This window comes from Xyrauchen texanus, chromosome 21 (assembly GCF_025860055.1).
Source record: "Xyrauchen texanus isolate HMW12.3.18 chromosome 21, RBS_HiC_50CHRs, whole genome shotgun sequence".
NCBI classification, from domain to species: domain Eukaryota; kingdom Metazoa; phylum Chordata; class Actinopteri; order Cypriniformes; family Catostomidae; genus Xyrauchen; species Xyrauchen texanus.
In genome coordinates this window covers 33,768,757-33,787,135 of record NC_068296.1, presented here as the reverse complement: position 1 = coordinate 33,787,135, position 18,379 = coordinate 33,768,757, and positions in this window count along the sequence as shown.

Here is an 18,379-nt window from a genome sequence, read left to right as displayed (position 1 = left end):
TTTCTGATAATGTCTCCCAGGGGAAGTATATACAAGGAGAAAAGCAGAGGACTGAATACTGAGACCTGTGGCACTCCATATTTCTACTTGATATGAAAATTATTTTTTCCACAAATAAAGGGGTCATGTTCAGATAACTAGGACATAAACTATACTAATTCCTGTCCACAAATTTCCAGCATAATTCTTAAGCCTATTGAAGATAATGTTGTGATCTATGGTGTCGAAGGCAGCACTAAGATCTTAAAGCACTTGAAGAGAGATGCAGCCACGGTGAGATGATAAGAGCAAGTCATTTGTTATTCTGATAAATGCAGTCTATGTACTATAATGAAACTTAAACCCAGTTTGAAATTCTTCAAAGATACAATTTCTCTCGAAAAATTAACATAGTTGGGAGGATGTTTTCTTGTATTTAATACATAAAAGGGACATTTGATATCAGTCTATTAATAGCCAACTCTCCAGGAAAACATTGCATTGTTGCGCACATGTGCTAATTTGTGTCTATCTAACTGTATCTCCAGGTTAATTCGTTTTAAAATGTGTGCAGTTCACATTCGCTGTTATGTGTACAGCTCTGCATTTCTGCAAAATATCTGCAAAAAATACTTCAGATTACCCTAATACTGGAGATGCCAGCAGAGGAGCTTCAAAACAATGGGGTTCTACGAACACCAGGCCTAGTGGCTGCAACCTCGCCCAAACGACCTGTCCACTAGAGAAGGTGCCATAGACGGATTGAGAGGAAACAGAAGTTTGCACTAGGTTAACAGCTAAACCAATCAGACCGGCTCTCCCTTCACTAATTTTGGCAAAAATATGACAATAAGTCACTGGACAATATGTTGGACTTTCTCAGACTTTGTCTGTCAGCCCAATGGGAAATGAGGGACTGCTGTGTTCCAATTTTCTCTAAAACTTAGTTGTACAATAGCATACCTGACTCGGCTGTTCAGCTAGACGGATTCACAAAGGGAGTAGGTCTGTGCATCTATGAGAACAAAGGTTGGTGCAGGTAGAACCAGCCCACCGATAATGCAATATCACACACTATTCACCTGGTCCTTATACACCTGGACAACAAGAATTCTTATGTTAGAATGGTGTCTATTGATTTCAACTCAGCATTCAACACCAACTTCCCCCAGACACTCTCTGACAATCTCTCTATGCTTGGACTTAACAATACACTATATAATTGTATCCTTGACTTCCTGACAGACCTCAAGTAGTTAGGATACAAAACAAAACATTGCACTCCATCACTCTTAACACTGGAACACCCCGGGGACGTGTCCTTAGCCCTCTGCTGTTCATGCTTCTCACCCACGACCATGTTTGCAAGCAGACAAGCAACCACATAATCAAGTTTGCCGATGACAGTCGTGGGGCTCATCGCAAACAACAATGAGACAGCTTATAGAGAGAAGGTGAGAGATCTTGTTTTGTGGCGTATGGACAACAATCTCTCTTAATTTCACCATGACTAAAGAGATAATTGTTGACTTCAGGAAGTCTCATGCGACCACTCCCCTCTGCATGTCAATGGTTCTGAGGTGGAAAGAGTTGACAGCTTCAAGTTCCAAGGGGTTCATATCGCAGAGGAACACCACCTACCTGTCTGGTACGGCAGCTGCTCACTACAAACAGAAAAGCCTTACAGCGGGTGACCAAGACTGCATAGTATATCAGTAAAGCCAGTCTTCCAAACATTACAGATATCCACATGATACACTGCTCGAAGTAAGCTAAAAGCATCCTAAAGGACAACACCCACCACTTATTTAGTCTGTTCTCCATACTACCATCAGGGAGACAGCTCAGAAGCATCTGTGCAAGGACATCAAGTCTAAAGAACAGCTTTTCTCACTGGCTATTAGGCTACCGGAGTGGTGGTGGTGTTGTGGTCTAAGCACATAACTGGTAATCTGGTAATCAGAAGGATGCTGGTTCGAGCCCCACAGCCACCACCATTGTGTCCTTGAGCAAGGCATTTAACTCCAGGTTGCTCTGGGGGGATTGTCCCTGTAATAAGTGCACTGTAAGTCACTTTGGATAAAAGCATCTGCCAAATGCATAAATGTAAATGTAAATGTACTTAACAACGGTGCTTGATCCCCAACATACCTACCTACACACACACACACACACACACACACACATACACACACACACACACACACACACACACACACAGCCCTACTAGACTTGTTTTTTTTTTACATAATTGTAGCATTTGTATTGGAAATGTTTGAAAATGTTTGTCCATGAGTCATTTTATTTAGTTTTCTCTTCAACCATGTAGAAGAGAAATGACAATAAACCTACTTTGAGGATGAAGTTGTGGTTTCTTGATAAGTGGTTTAGTGAAAAGGGGCTGTGCACTTGTGTCACCGGATTTGGTCTTTCCTGCTAATAGCGGGTTCGAGACCAGCTTTACTTATCCTATTGTCTGTTTGGATACATGTAGAAAGCAAACTATATCCAGCAGATTCAGAAAAAGCCATTTTGTCCTGTGGCTGTCCTGTAAGATCATTGATGGTCAATTGTTCATATTATACTGTAAATATATTTTACATGGTATTTATCTTCTATTTGTCAACACAATTGTGTTTTAAAGGTAAAAACATTGGCAATACAGTCACTAAGGGTGGTAGCATTCATGATTACATGATAAAGTTTATTATTCAACTTAATATCCTACAATTGCATTCGGGTTATTCACAGTACTGTGGAACATTAGTTCTTAACAGTTCAGGAGGAGCATGTTCATTTAATCCAAACAATCAACACTTGCTTAAGCGTATAGAAACCACCGTCTCGCCTCTTCACAGCATTTGTGATCACGTTCCCACGCAGTGTTGATAACCACACAGCAAGCGCTTCTTACAAACTTTATTCAAATGTAAAATTATAGACCGTTGTATGACTTTCTCTCCTCCCACTGAACAGGATGAACGTTTCATACAGGTGAAATCAATCCATCAATTTAATCTCACAGGAAAATCTTCTCTATTTTATCACACGTTGTCTGTCATTTTAAAGCCATTCTAAATGAGTGGATCAGAGACTGTTATGAAGTTTTACCTTAGAACCTATTTTTTGTACCTATGTCTACCTTTCAAAGTGACTCATCAAATCTGTCGTAATTCAGTGCTCCACACAATCTTAAAGTAACATGCTGAAATCAGCAATGGATGATTCGGCCACACATTTTGCTTTAATCCTCAGAATATTTGAGTTATTCTGTAGAATTTATTACAGGCAATAATATAAAGAAGCTGTATTTATTCAACATTACTGCAAATGGTGTCCGTATTATATATTTAATTCCAAAACTCCAAATAATTTTCTTCAAATAATTCAAACTCCAAATAAAAAGACGAGTCATCTCGTCCATATACAATACAGAAATAATTGAATTACTCACTTTACGTTTGGAGAATAATCTACCAAACTCCAAACCATACGTATAAGCTAAATAATATCAGACCATGGACAGTCATCCAACTACTTTAGTTTCAAGTGCCTTGAAACTCACCACTTTAAACAACGTTGCTTGTATGCACATACGCAAGTCTGTATCCTGATCGCTTCACAGATAATCCAGGGATTTAATCCAGTAAATAAATTAAATTTGTCTCTGCCTCCTCTGCCCCTTCTTACAATTGTAAGGACATGAGAATACTATATTTCCTCTACAATAAGCTTCCTTTATTCACCCGCTTGGACCTACCGATCACCATTATGGCTGTTCATGCATTTCCATTAAAATTGAATTGATTTATTTAAATGTTATTTCCTCTATGGTCCGCAGGCCTCTGATGGCTGTTATTTAAGCCTAAATGAGAAAAACTGACCAAGTTAATTTGCTGTGATCCGTAAATCAGTACAGTGCCCTTGAACTACTTGCGAGACTGTCTTCACCCTTGATGGCTCGCAGGCCATTGAATTCAGCACCACTTCTCTACCAATATTAAGAAGTAGTAATTATAGAAATCATAAGTGTCTATTGCCTTCCCCGAGAAGGTATCCACAGATGCTATGCTTCGTTCTTTTTCCCTCAATAAGCATTTGAACATGGCTACTTTCTTTTACACATGTCTTTAGGGGTCTTGCAACATCTAATTGTGCTGCAACATCTAATTGTGCTACACAATCTTAAAGTAATGTGTAATTAATCAACATTATCATAACATAACAAATCCGATTGCTATACACCCTTCCATCAAATTTCCTTAGTTTGACACACCTTTATAGAAGTGTATCTACAGGGGATTCCACAAGAGCAAAAACACAGCAGTGGTTCCACTCCTAGCCCCCACCAGAGCTTCTTTAACCATGCTCTCATTTACTATTCTAGTTCAAACGCTCAACTGCTACAGCAGTGCTTTAATCTCTGATCATACAGGAGCCCACCTTTAACTATTCTGGCTCAACAATTAATTAAATACCCTAATTGCCAGAGCCTCTTAATGCTAGGCCTTTCTGCAAATGCATAATTTATGCAATACATAATCTGTAAAGTATTAACTGCAAACACTGCTGCTCCAGGAAGCAGCAAGTAGTGGTAGCCAGGGACATAGCTAGTGGGATGAAAGGTGAGAATGATTCTAGTGGCCCAAAGGTCCAGGGGGCCGGACAACAAATTCTAAACTGTATTTTTTAACAGGAAAGGGGCCCAGAACAATATACAGTCAGGGGGCCCAGATTACCTTGCTATGGCCCTGGTGGTGCCCTCATGCCAATGTTTCTGATAATGGAGACACTCGCTATCAAAGTGCTGGGCTCACCTGTGATCTCAGCAAAACACAGATGCATGCCCAACCTCAAGCACCTGCTAGCTGCAATAATAGCTGCTGACTGACGTGATCTACAGTCTGACCATGCTTCAGTTTTCTTCGGCCTCATTCAATAATGGTTCAAATACTAATCAACTGCCGCCACAGTTTCCGATTAAGTGCTTTTGTCTATGCTTCAACGCAGCTGTAACAAACCCCAAAAGTGATAATCCCTTTCTCCTCCAAGACATACGTACCCTGGTACCTCGCTGCAAATATTCTTCTCAGGCAGTACAATAAAGCCTGGTGACACCGCGACCATGGTGATCCAGCTATTGGCTCAATCAATGATTCTACATCTCCAAAGCTGCGCAAACATGCTGTCCAGGTGCCACAACCATGGCATGACTTTCGGGCCGTGCAACTAAGCACTGTAACTTTGATGTGCTTATCTGATTAATCATCTCAGATTATGCCAAATTAATTGGTACCCACTTTAGTGATTGAAAATTGGGCTACTTCAGATCACCTCTAAACATTTCGCCATAAACCAGCTTCTCAGCATGAATCATTTTAATCCGAATATAGTATACACTCTACAGTCAAATGCTGTGCTTGTAAATTCAGCCTGTGAATATCGCAGAGTGAGCTCTCATTTAAATGCTGTGTAAATAATTTTACACAAAAACATGGGCCCTTTCCGTCATACGCCATGCGGTCCCCAGATTTGGCGCAGATCACTTGTATCGCAAAGCACGCTTGTTTAATATACAGCATTAATCATTTTTATGTGAAACAGGAGCTCTCCCATTGACCGCTGTGCTGCCCAGTGCTTGGGGATTCAGACCATTTGCAACACTGAGTGAGCTATGTTCAAAATCCCAAATCAATTATTTTCATGCAAAAAGCATGTGAACCCTCCAATTCGAGTTACTTGCCTCTGGATGTAGCTTAAGGTCAAGTTCAAGGCGAGGCGTGCCCACCTGCCAAGAGCAAAGTGGGTCCATTCTTGCTCTGGGCGAACAGGCACGGGCATTACGGGGTCCTCTACCTACCCTGTGGTGGGGGGCAGGGGGGGTGAACTCCCTCCCCAGGCTTTGTGGATTTATCTCCTGCGAGAGATAAATTCCACGTGCAGGTAACCACCACCCAAGATGCCGTTGGCTACGTGCATCTCTGAGATTTCTGTTATAGACCTTTTCATCTGGAAGCATCAGTCTAATTGGCATCTGCTAAACATATTAAAGATCAGATACATTCTAAATCACAGACATCTCAGGAACATCTGCTCAGTGTCTTATTGACTTCCGAGACATACTTATTGAGATACGTATAATAGATATAAACACACATCAAATAAATACCCGGGTGATGTACCTGTGCTATTGGGATCTGCTCCTACAATGCTTACATTTTCTTCTCTACTATCTCTAATTGCTATTCCCTAGCCCTGCATTTAGCATCCTGGCATACCTGTTATTCTAGTCAATCATTCTGCATCAGAGCAGCAACCACCACCACACAAAGGTACACCCGAGCAGCAAATTAAATCTTTCCGCAGTTGGTTTTCAGATGCTTTCCACAGTTACATCAGAACAAACTGTTTCAGAAGAGCTCACCAAATTCTAATTGGCTAATTTGTCTTTAAAGGAATTCCCAGTTCTGCTGTACTATCCAATAATCTAGTACTCCCCTCCAATAAAAGGGCATATGCGTATAGGTGTTCATGCGCATGCTGCTCAAAGTTCATTTATGAGTATTCATGTACTGTATGCAGATCTATAAAATGTATGCATTCGTAAGTGTTTAGTTATACATGAATGAATAAATATATTCATTAACAAATATTATACATATTATGGACAGCAAGCCACATATGTTTACCTTCTCTTCATTCAAAGATTACGTGAACATGTGAACTCATGAAATTTAGTTTTTAACAAAAGTTTGGGAGGAGCATGTTCATTATTCCAACCCAGGCCTGCCGTCAAGGGGGGTCAAAGGGTACAGATGACCCTGAGCCCAAGGCCTGTGGGGGCCCATGCAAAGGTCTATAGTTGAACCCTTAATGGGATCAAGCTCAACACTTTTACTTACTGACTTATATCACCGAAAATAGAATGCATGTGTATTTACATGATAAATACATTAAGTTATCATTAAAACACATTTCAACTTGTCATCTGATTCTGATACCCCATCCCCCACTGTTATTGTGAAAATGGTTCAGTCAAAACGTCTGGCCAATTATGTGCATTGTGCAAAGCGGGGACTGACTAGAGAGTCAAAATGCCTCATCAAAGGCTAAAATCAGGGGCACAAAAAAGAAAAGAGCGCAAAAGAGCAAAAGTGAACGAAAGAAGCAGTGAGGCGATGGCCAAATTTCTTGCCAAGCATGAAGCACTAGGTATGACAGGCGAAGCTGAACGTGGCAAAAGCGAGGAGCTATTGTAGACTAGCAAATAAAACTGCATGTAGCTAGCTTAACCTTTAAATAACATTAGCACGTTCACTTAACTAGATAAGATATATCAGATATATCAATATAATAGATAGATATAAATGCCTTTATAAGTAGGGATGGGTACCAAAACCCAGTATTAAACAGGCCCCGGTGCTAAATTATTAATGACCGTAGTATTGATAAGCTCCGACATTACGGTTCTTTTTAACGTTTTGGTATAAATTATAATAACGCTGCTGCAGCCTCTCTACTCTGTTTCGGAGCTGCGCTCCACACACACACACACACACACACTAGGGGTGACCAGATCCCAACAAACCAAATGTGGGACAAAGAGTAGCTATGTTAATGTGGGACACGTTAACAATGCTGAGAAGTCAACATTTTTTATATGACGTCTATTTAAATTTAAAAATAAACATTACAATTTTCCCTGCCGCTATGTAGGCAGCAAAGACGGTGACAGGTCCACCTGCACTTGACCCACATGTGCGCAGTTTGATTGTCATCAAACACAGTCCTTGATGACAGCCTTCCCCGCTTTCTTCACAGCCATTGGATACAATTATGTTATTGACATTTTAGATTTGTTTCCAGTGAGATATTGAGTTTATATAGTGACTTTGCTGTTGCTACTCTAGAAACAACATTCTTTCAAAAAATTATATATTTTTATCAATTATTTAACAATTGATAAAAAACAAACCAATAAGGAGTATCGATCAGAGTAATAGTATTGGCAAAATCCTAATGGTACCCATCCATACGTATAAGGCAATTATATTACAACCTGCTGGAATTACTAAAGATTGCAATTAGCTCGTTTTTAGGCCTGTAGTCAGCAAGAAAATAATCAGACTCTTCCTATGATATCACCCTCTATCAGAAACCACCATGCAGAGCAGGTCCACTGAGGGAGGGCTAGCATCCCTAAACAGTAAGTGAGTGAGTAACACAAGGATGGGTGGGTGGTGGTGGACAGTGCTAGAGTGGGTGTGGATGAAGGCAGTGCAGTAAGTAGGGGTTGCTGTTTTTGTTGTTGTTGATGTTTTATTAAATAAATAAAAAATTATTAAGTGTAAGAAAAGTTCTTTATTAGAATATTAGTTTTTTATATTCAGGTTGGCAATGAGCATGTACAAGCACTCCTAACAGTTAAAGTCTGTCACAAATTGGGGGGCCCAATTTGGAAAATGTTGTCCCCCTGTCCTTAAATTCTGATGGCGGCCCTGTTCCAACCTATCATATAAACCACCACTTACCTCTATCCGGCAACAGTTCTTCTGGCATCCCCACCACCCCAACTCCACCTTCATGGCTAGTTACCAATAAATCAGACAAGGAAGTCCTGGGGTTACCTCAGGCTTGGGTCGAGTCTCGAGCTTGAGCTCTCTATTATGATAGCGAGCCACATAAGTTTAATCTTCTCTTCATTCAAAGATTACATAAACATTTGGAACACGGATCTGTCCTGACATCCTCTACAGATAAAATAATCATAGTGTCACAAATACACCAGGCTCCCCTGTCATCCAATCACAGCACTCAAACTCACCAGAGTACTAATCACCTGCACCTGAAGCCAATTAACCAAGATACCAATCAACACCACTATAAGAAACACACACAAACACACACTCATTTTCTGGTCACCAATGTGTTCACAGACTCTAACCCCTGTTCCAGCGATCTTTCTTAGATTACCTACCTATTCTCTAAGCGATCTCCTGCATAATACTAACCCTTTCTCCAGCGATCTCCTGTGAAATACTCATCTGTAACCCAGTGATCTCCTATGGGATACTTACCCATTCTCCGACGTCCTCCTGTGGGTTTCTTACCAAATCTCCGGTGCTCACCTGTATACACACCTGTGGATTCACCTCAAGTAAATAACCTCCCTTGGCATCATCTCAACTCTGTGTATCTGGCTTAGTCTTTCCATTCACCCTCCATCTACACTAGAATGGTACTTCACCTGTCTTCCTTCACTTGTGCAAAATGTGTAAATCAACACCCCTGCTTGTGTTCAAAACTCCATCTTGTATCTGTAGTTGCATAACTCAGTATCACCATGGTGTTTTGTAGTAAAATTATTGTAAACACAAAATTAAACATGGTTACTATATTAACACCATATTACTGTAGTAACACCATTGTTGATATAATCAAATCTATGTTTTCCACCAACAAATCATGGTTACAACAATATTTCTATATTAAAACTACATTTTATATATTTTTTTATTTATTATAAATCGTAATAAAGAAAATATTAAGAGCAGAGTCAAGAAATAGAATGGGGAAAAAATAATACTTCAAAAACCAAACCGAACCTGGTCGTACAGACATTGGCAACTGAAGTTACGCTCCACGCCATTGGAGCGACACTCTCCATGCACTTTGTTGTTTATTTCCATGTTGCCAATAGACTATTGGGGATACATCTGAGAGCAAACAGTCACTCCAAAAAATAATAAGTGTTATAAAGCTTTGGGGCAACATTGTTTAATAGCAAATATTAACTACAAATAAAATACTACAACAGATAATGAATAACAAAGTTCGTAACCTACAGGTTTAAACTGCATAGCATTTCTGGTTATTACACGTGTAGCATGAAACTCAAACACGTGTATTGAGACAAGTATTATACAAATAATGTGGTCACAGTACTAACTTCCACCCTAATACATGTAATGGAAAATTGCGATTCTGTTCCCATAAATAATGATTTGCTCTTTTTGTATTGATAGGAGAACATAATATTTAAATTATTAATTCACATTTGATAATTGTTTAAATATAGAAACTATGGGCTAGCCTAACAGCACAACAAAAGAAAGCACATGTTTTGAATCTTAATAGTTTTTAATAATTCTCAATTGTTTTAATAATTCTCGCACATAACGTCTGTGCATATGTATAAAAATACTCACAAATGATAATCCTCTAATGAAATGTGAAATGAATAAATGCAAACAAATAACTCTCCAATGCGTGGATGTCCTTGTAAATTCTGCAGTAAAGTTTTCATAATATGTCTCCATTGCAACGTTTAGCCGTAAAAAAAAATGTTGTGGTCTTTTTAAGTTTGTTGTTGTTTCTCCACTTTTTCTTTTTTATGGCAGTTGGCAAAACAATCTTAACTTGCCCTTACTTCCTCTTCTAACTTAATGGTTGTTACGTTATGAGAAAGAGCCCCAAGGCATTTGGCTCTGGCCTGTTGAAATTCTATGGTTGTAGCGCTCCTTAGCAGTTTAGAGCTGCTAAAGACAGATTCTCTCGGTGATTGTGGTGGTAGAAAGCCTATTCTGAATGAATACCCACTGTATGTGTTGCAGTTTACTGTATATGACTCTCTCAAGGCAGCTAAAAGATGGTCAGTTTAGCCAGTCTGTATGCTTACTGTCCTGGGCCCCAGTAAGTCAAACACTAACACTATTAAGACTATGAGCCAAATTGCAAGAGAAGAAAGTCTGTCTCTCTTTAGCTGGTCAGGTTTACCCAAAAAACATCCAGCCATTCAGTGATAATAATCTACCATGTATCTTGTCAACACAATAAACATAGAGGGGGCCAGAGCATATTACAGTGTCTGACATTGTTGCAAGTTCACACACTTCTTTATTGTTATCTGTAGTGATCTCCGACTGGCGAATGTGGACATCATTAGTGCTGATGTGAATAACAATATTAGAAAATCTATGTTTAGCATTAGCTAGTACTTTTAAATTTGCTCTCAACCCTGGGACACATCAAATAATGACAGCTGGAGTCTCTATTTCCATGTTACTTAAAAAGAATCTCCTATAACCAGGGTGCTCAGCATTCTTATTGGGTGTGTTACTGAGTGAGGAAAACCTGATAGAAATCCTAACAGACACCTGAGAGTGGTGTTGCTTTGCCCTGCGACTATGCTGACATGTTGTCACCCATTCGCCCTGCGGCAGGGGCTCTTTTGCCAGAACCAAAACAATATCTAACAGCTTATCTTTCTCATTTACCTCCACTAGCGTTTGGATGCATCTCTGTAACTTCGTAATCTTCTATCAAATAACTAATAAATTCCTTACATTCTTCACATGTGAATCCCTCATTACTGACAGATGAAGCATTGTAAAACATGTGGCAAGCATTGCAGGAGACAATGACATGTGATGGTGCCATGACTTACCACAGTTGTTTGTTTAAAAAGGTGTTTTTGGTTCCTAAGTAGCAGTGATTAGAGATCATTACAATAATACAAATAAAAATCACAGAGCTAAAAATGGTTGCTTAGTTGCATGTTTGTTCTCCTGAACAACAGTATATCGCAATAAAAAAAGAAAAGTGGAGAAAAAAGCGATGCACACAATGAAATCACAGCAATAAAATAACAGCAAATCGCAATGGAAAGTAAAGAAAAATAGAAAAGGCTTAACAGGCGAGCAGGCTATAAACAAACTCACTGGAACATTGATGTGCATTCCAGGCAAATGCACAGACAATGCACACAGGTGATGTGCTGATGATTAGGTGATGTGCTGATGATTTAGCCTACAATATAAGCACCGTGTACGAAATGTTGTGGCAAACTAAAATACAAAAGCATACTTTAAGACATAAGATGCTGCCTTCTATGAAGACAGTAGGCAGCGAGGCAGCTCACTTAGTTTTAGAAAAGAGTTTATTTCTGTTTGAGTATCAGACCTCCACAGCAGTGCCAAGACCAATGTTTTAGAGACAGAACAGAACAGGTGCTGTTTTAGACAAAATTACAAGCGAGACAGAGTGTGCCGTGGTCGCTGGAGCATGACAGAATGGATCACAACACAAGCAGATAGCAGCAACATGCAGCTACTGTAAATCATGGCCTGTGAGCGTATAGGTGACAATTCCGTTTGGGGAGCGCAGCAGCGTATTGACAAGCTGCTGAGGGGGGTGGAAGAGGTGATGAATGTTCAAGCTGGCAAGTGAAGATATCTGCGAGCATCTCGCCCAGTTCGGTACCCAGAGCATGCTCACTGGAGAGGATTAAACAATTCATCAAATGTGACCAGGAGCTCGGTTGCAGGGATGGATGGATTTTTTAATACTCCCTTATCAAATGTTTTGTATAATTTTTGCTTGCCTTTTTGGGCATTTGTTTGTGGCTGACACCATAACGTTTCTCATTAAATTGTGAAGCTTCAGAGACTAGAATTATAATGAGAAGGTTGTTAAAGGCGTAGTTTACCAAAATAATGAAACTTCTGTCATTTACTTCCCCTTTCAGTGTTGGGGGGGGGGGGACTAGACACTAAAGAAGATTGTAAAGGTATTCAATGGAAAGGAGGAGGCGATAGCTGGCTTGACGATATAAATCATATTTTAAAAGACAACATAAACACACACATGACGGACATGTCCGTAAACGATCTCTCTCTCCCGCACGACCCTCTGCAGTCGACCTTTATACCTCAGAGGCTTGATTAGCCTAATACGAGACCGGGTGTGTATGATCACGACCCGGCCCTGCCCTCCGCCCTGCCACATTCCTCCCTCGTTCTCTCAGGCTGGGGAGCCCCCGGCCTGACGTACACCCCCCCCCCCTTTCCCTGGGGGAGGGCGTGCCTTCTGCGCTGTCTGCCGGCAGGTCATCCCCATCTACCTGGATGAGGGAGGGGACAAGGGGAGGGAAACAGAAATAATTAAAATGGGGGGTACTTCCTGTAACAGTGTAGTACCCCCCAAAAACTGTAAAATTTCAAAGAGGGAAAAGGCCAACGCAGAGAGAGGAGAGAGATGAAAAAAAAAAACTCTTACTCGCCAGTTCTCCGATACGCCGCTGCTTGTTCCTCGGCCACTCCTCCACCCTCTATCGGACGACAGCCGCGCCTCTCCGGGTGGATCTGAGGCAGTCCTCCACCCCTGGCAGACGGAACGCCCCGCCGCATTCCCGGGGAACAGAAGGGGTCTCCCTCGCCCCTGGCAGCGGTTCTTCAGCTCCAGGCGGTCGCCAGTGAGCCCCTCCACGCTCGCGGTCGGCGGTCTTAAACCCTGCTGTGTTTCAGCGGCCAGTAGGCGACTCCTGCGCCCCTCGCAGCGCTCCTGACCACTCCAGGCAGTCGGCTAGGAGACCCTTTTCCCTTCGCGGTCGCCGGCCATCATCTTCTTTCAGGCGGCTGGGCTCCTCGTCCCCCGGCAGATGGCCGCGGCTGCTCCATTGGGGTGGACGGTAGTGAACCTTCCCGGGTATCTGCACCAGTATAAAGATATTCAATGGAAAGGAGGAGGCGAGAACCGGCTTGACGATATACATCACATTTTAAAAGACAACATAAACACACACATGACGGACATGTCCGTAAACGATCTCTCTCTCCCCCATGACCCTCGGCAGTCGACCTTTATACCTCAGAGGCTTGATTAGCCTAATACGGGACCGGGTGTGTATGATCACGACCCGGCCCCGCCCTCCGCCCTGCCACAAAGATGTTTAGGAAGTCCAGGATGATCTTTTCCATGATGAAAGTAAATGGCTTCTGAGATAGTGTCCTAACATTTCATGCAACTTCAGCTACGAGTAATTTGTCAGTCCACACAGAAAGCAGAAATGTTGCATGACATCAAAAAATCACAGCCAGTCAGTACATATTTGATGTCTAATATACAGCTAAGTATAATGAGAATTCACAGTGAGTTGGGCTAAATAGAAATCAAGTAACTGAAAAAAATGTCCTGTCACTGCTGTTATGACAATAACTCACATTTAAATGGAAGAGCTTTCATTACTTATTTTCCATGACTATATATGGTAAATGGTCTGCACTTGTATAGCACTTTTTTCTAACATCAGAGGTTACCAAAGCGCTTTACACTGTGTCCCAATCACCCATTCACACACACATTCATACACCAATGGTGGCAGAGCTGCCACACAAGGCACTAGCCTACCATTGGGAGCAACTTGGGGTTCAGTGTCTTGCCCAAGGACACTTCAGCATGTGGAGTCATGTGAGCCAGGATTCGAACCACGAACCCTGCGATTCGTGCAGCTGACACGCTCTACCACCTGAGCCACAGCCGCCCCTAAAAACTACCTCAAAGAGTTCACATCAAAAAATCTTCCACGTGCAGCAATGATTCTTGGCATTCTAGTTGTCCATTTGTCCAGAAACTCAGGTGACATTTCTCCCCACACTTCCTGTAGCACTTGCCATAGATGTGGCTTTCTTGTCGGGCACTTCTCACCTTACAGTCTAGCTGATCCCACAAAAACTCAATGGGGTTAAGATCCATAACATACTTTTCCATTTATCTGTTGTCCAATGTCTGTTTCTTTGCCCACTCTAACCTTTTCTTTTTGTTTTTCTGTTTCAAAAGTGGCTTTTTCTTTGCACTTCTTCCCATAAGGCCTGCACCCCTGAGTCTTCTCTTTACTGTAGTACATGAAACTGGTGTTGAGCGGGTATAATTCAATGAAGCTGTCAGCTGAGGACATGTGAGGCATCTATTTCTCAAACTAGAGACTCTGATGTTCTTATCCTCTTGTTTAGTTGTACAACTTGACCTTCTACATCTCTTTCTGTCCTTGTTAGAGCCAGTTGTCCTTTGTCTTTGAAGACTGTAGTGTACACCTTTGTATGAAATCTTCAGTTTTTTGCCAATTTCAAGCATTGTATAGCCTTCATTCCTCAAAACAACGATTGACGAGTTTCTAGAGAAAGCGGTTTCTTTTTTTTTTTTTTACCTAATATTGACCTGAAGACATGCCAGTCTATTGCAAACTGTAGCAAATCAAAAACAAACACAAAGGCAATGTTAAGCTTCATTTAATGTACCAAATAGCTTTCAGCAGTGTTTGATATAATTGTAATTGATTTTCTAGTACCAAATGATCAATTTAGCATGATTACTCAATGATAAGGTGTTGGAGTGATGGTTGCTGGAAATGGGTATAATATATTGTTGTATAATATATTATACAATTTGACTGAGATTGCACTCACAAAGTACAAATTCTACAAATGAAACATTTCTTAAAACATTAATTCTTGTACATAAAAAATGCACAAATGTCCTGACATGTTCATTGTGCTCTTTATTGTCTGAAAATATAAACAAGACATGCTGTCATTTAGACAACCTACATTGCACTCCATTAGCTGGTGGTCAAGTGATTCAATAAAAAGTTGTATCTTTCTGATGCTAATATTTTCAATATGGACCTTTTACAACTTATTTTACAAATAGGAAGATATAAAAGTTACTTTTCCCTAATGTTGAGATCATAAACATCCATAATGTATAATCAGACTCAAGACTTTCAGTTAAAAGAACACAATTTTATTCAGTACCATGTTGCTGGAGGCAGATGGACCCTACCATACATGAGAATGACCAGCCCTGGCCTTTTAGAGGACAAATAAGAAAAGGACATACAGTAATGGATATATAACTATGTGGGCCTCCCATCATTCTCCATCTCTGTTTCTGCAGATCTTCATCTTATAATGCACATGAATAATCATGTGTGGCCTACTGAAAAGCATTACATTAAAGGGATTGTTCACCCAAAAATGAAAATTAACTAATTATGTACTAACCCTCATGTATCCCAGAGGTTTCTGACTTTCTGAACACTAACAAAGATCTCAACTCCTTAGGTACATACAATGCTATTTAATGGTAATCAGGCCTTTGAAGCTCAAAAAAATCTGAATCAGAATCAGAATGACCTTTTTGTCAAGTGTTCTCACGTACACAAGGAATTCTTTTTTTTTTTTTTGGTAATGGGAGAAACAATGAGACACAGAATATAAAACAAGGTAAGAGTATAAACAGACATACAAATAATATGATTTAATATGAATAATACAGAATGGTGTATGTGCATGTGCAAGTGGTAATGTGCAAGGTGGGGTTATGTACAGTTATTGCATTAAATATGTGGATTTACATATGTCCATGAGATTTGTACTTGTATTATTGCACTATGGGAGTCCTGAGTCAGTTTAATTGTTCGTGAGGAAAATGTCCTGAGAGTAAAAACCGTTTTTGGGCCTGGATGTCCTGGTGTTCAGTGCTCTGTAGCACTGGCCAGAGGGCAACAGTTCAAAGAGGGAGTGGGCAGGGTGTGTGGGGTCCAGAGTGATTCTACCTGCATGTTTCCTCACTCTGGAGATGTACAGATATTGGAGGGTGGGCAGGGGGGCATCAATAATCCTCTCGTTGTAGTTTCCTTCTGTCTGATTTGGTGGCTAAACCAAACCAGACAGTTATAGATGCACATATCTATAGACTCAGCCTAGTAGAAATGTGTCAGCAGCTCCTGTGGCAGATTGAACTACCTCAGCTGGCAAAGGAAGTACAACCTCTGCTGATGGTGTCCCACTTCAGGTCTTGAGAGATGAGAGCACCCAGGAACCTGAATGACTCCACTGATGTGAGTTCTGTTCAGGCTTTTATTTAAGAAAGACCATGGAATATTTGTGTTGACTGTGAATGCTTCATATGTTTTGGATTGTTTACACTGTTTATGATTATTATACTGCTGAAGATCATTATTTTTATGTGCCTAAAACACTTGACTCATGGAAATTTAGAAGTCTATCTGGTTACATAAATTGGCTGTTTTGAGCATTCAAGGTTGTTGTGGCTGCACCAGCCAGCTGATCAACCAGCCATCTGTATGCAGACTTGTCACCAACGTGAATTAGTCAGATGACCGTGGTGCCATCTGCAAACTTCAGGAGCTTGACAGTGGGCTATTTTGCTGTGCAGTCATTCGTGTACACAGAGAAGAGCAGTGGAATTAGAATGAATCCCTGAGGAGCACAAGTGCTAATAGTGAGGGTCCTAAAAAAGGTGATAAAAAGTAGATAAAGTCAGCATAAAAGTAGTCCATTCGACTCCAGTTGTGTAATCAGTATCTTGTAGGTTTTGGGTACGAACAGACAAAAATATCACTTTTTTTTTTCTTCTCTGTACATCACAGTGTCTAGGCACAATCATGATTTCAAACTTGATTAAACTTCCTAGTGCTTGACGCATGTGCAGTGCGCTAGATGGTGCTATAGGAAGTGTAATCAAGCTTTAAATCATTGATAGTTTACGGACATGTCATATGTGTGTGTTTTGTCTTTTGTTTAAGTTGTTAATTAAAATATTATTTGCATTGTCTCGCTTCCTCCTTTCCCTTGAACTACATTACACTGGTGCCGAAATCCGGGAAGGAGGAGGGATACGCCGTAGTAGAGTTCTCGCCACTACCGTACACCCCAATGCAGCATCCGTGGCCATCTGCCAGGGGACGAGGAGCCCAGCCGCCTGGAAGCGGACGACGGCCGCCAACCGCGAGGGGCGAAGGGGCTCCTAACCGACCGCCTGGAGTGGGAGAACCGCTGCCAGGGGCGGGGAGACCCCTACCAGCCACTGAAACGAGGCGGGGTTTGAGACCGCCAACAACGAGCGGGGAGGGGCTCGCTGCCGACTGCCTGGAGCGGGAGAACTGCTGCCAGGGGCAGGGGAGACTCCTCCGGGGCATTCTGTCAGGCAGGGGCTGGAGGTCTGCCTCTGATCCACCCGGAGAGGTGCGGCTGTCGTCCAATAGAGGGTGGAGGAGTGGCCGAGGAACAAGCTGCGGCGTATCGGAGAACTGGCGAGTAAGAGTTTTTTTTTCATCTCTCTCACTGCCACTCTGCGTTGGCCTTTTCCCTCTCTTTTAAATTTTACAGTGTTTTTGGGGGGTACTACACTGTTACAGGAAGTACCCCCCCCCAGTTTAATTATTTCTGTTTCCCTCCCCTGGTCCCCTCCCTTGTCCAGGTAGACTGGGATGACCTGCCAGCAGACGGGGCTTAGGGCATGCCCTCCCCCAGGGAAAGAGGGGGGGGGGGATGTACGTCATGCTGGGGGCTCCCCAGCCTGAGAGAACGAGGGAGGAATGTGGCAGGGCAGAGGGCGGGGCCGGGTCGTGATCCTACACACCCGGTCCCGTATTAGGCTAATCAAGCCTCCGAGAGGGATTAAGGTTTACCTCAGAGGATCCTGCGGGAGAGAGAGATAATTTATGGACATGTCCGTCATATGTGTGTGTTTGTCTTTTTAAGTTGTTAATTAAAATATTATTTACATTGTCAAGCCGTTCTCGCCTCCTTTCCCTTGA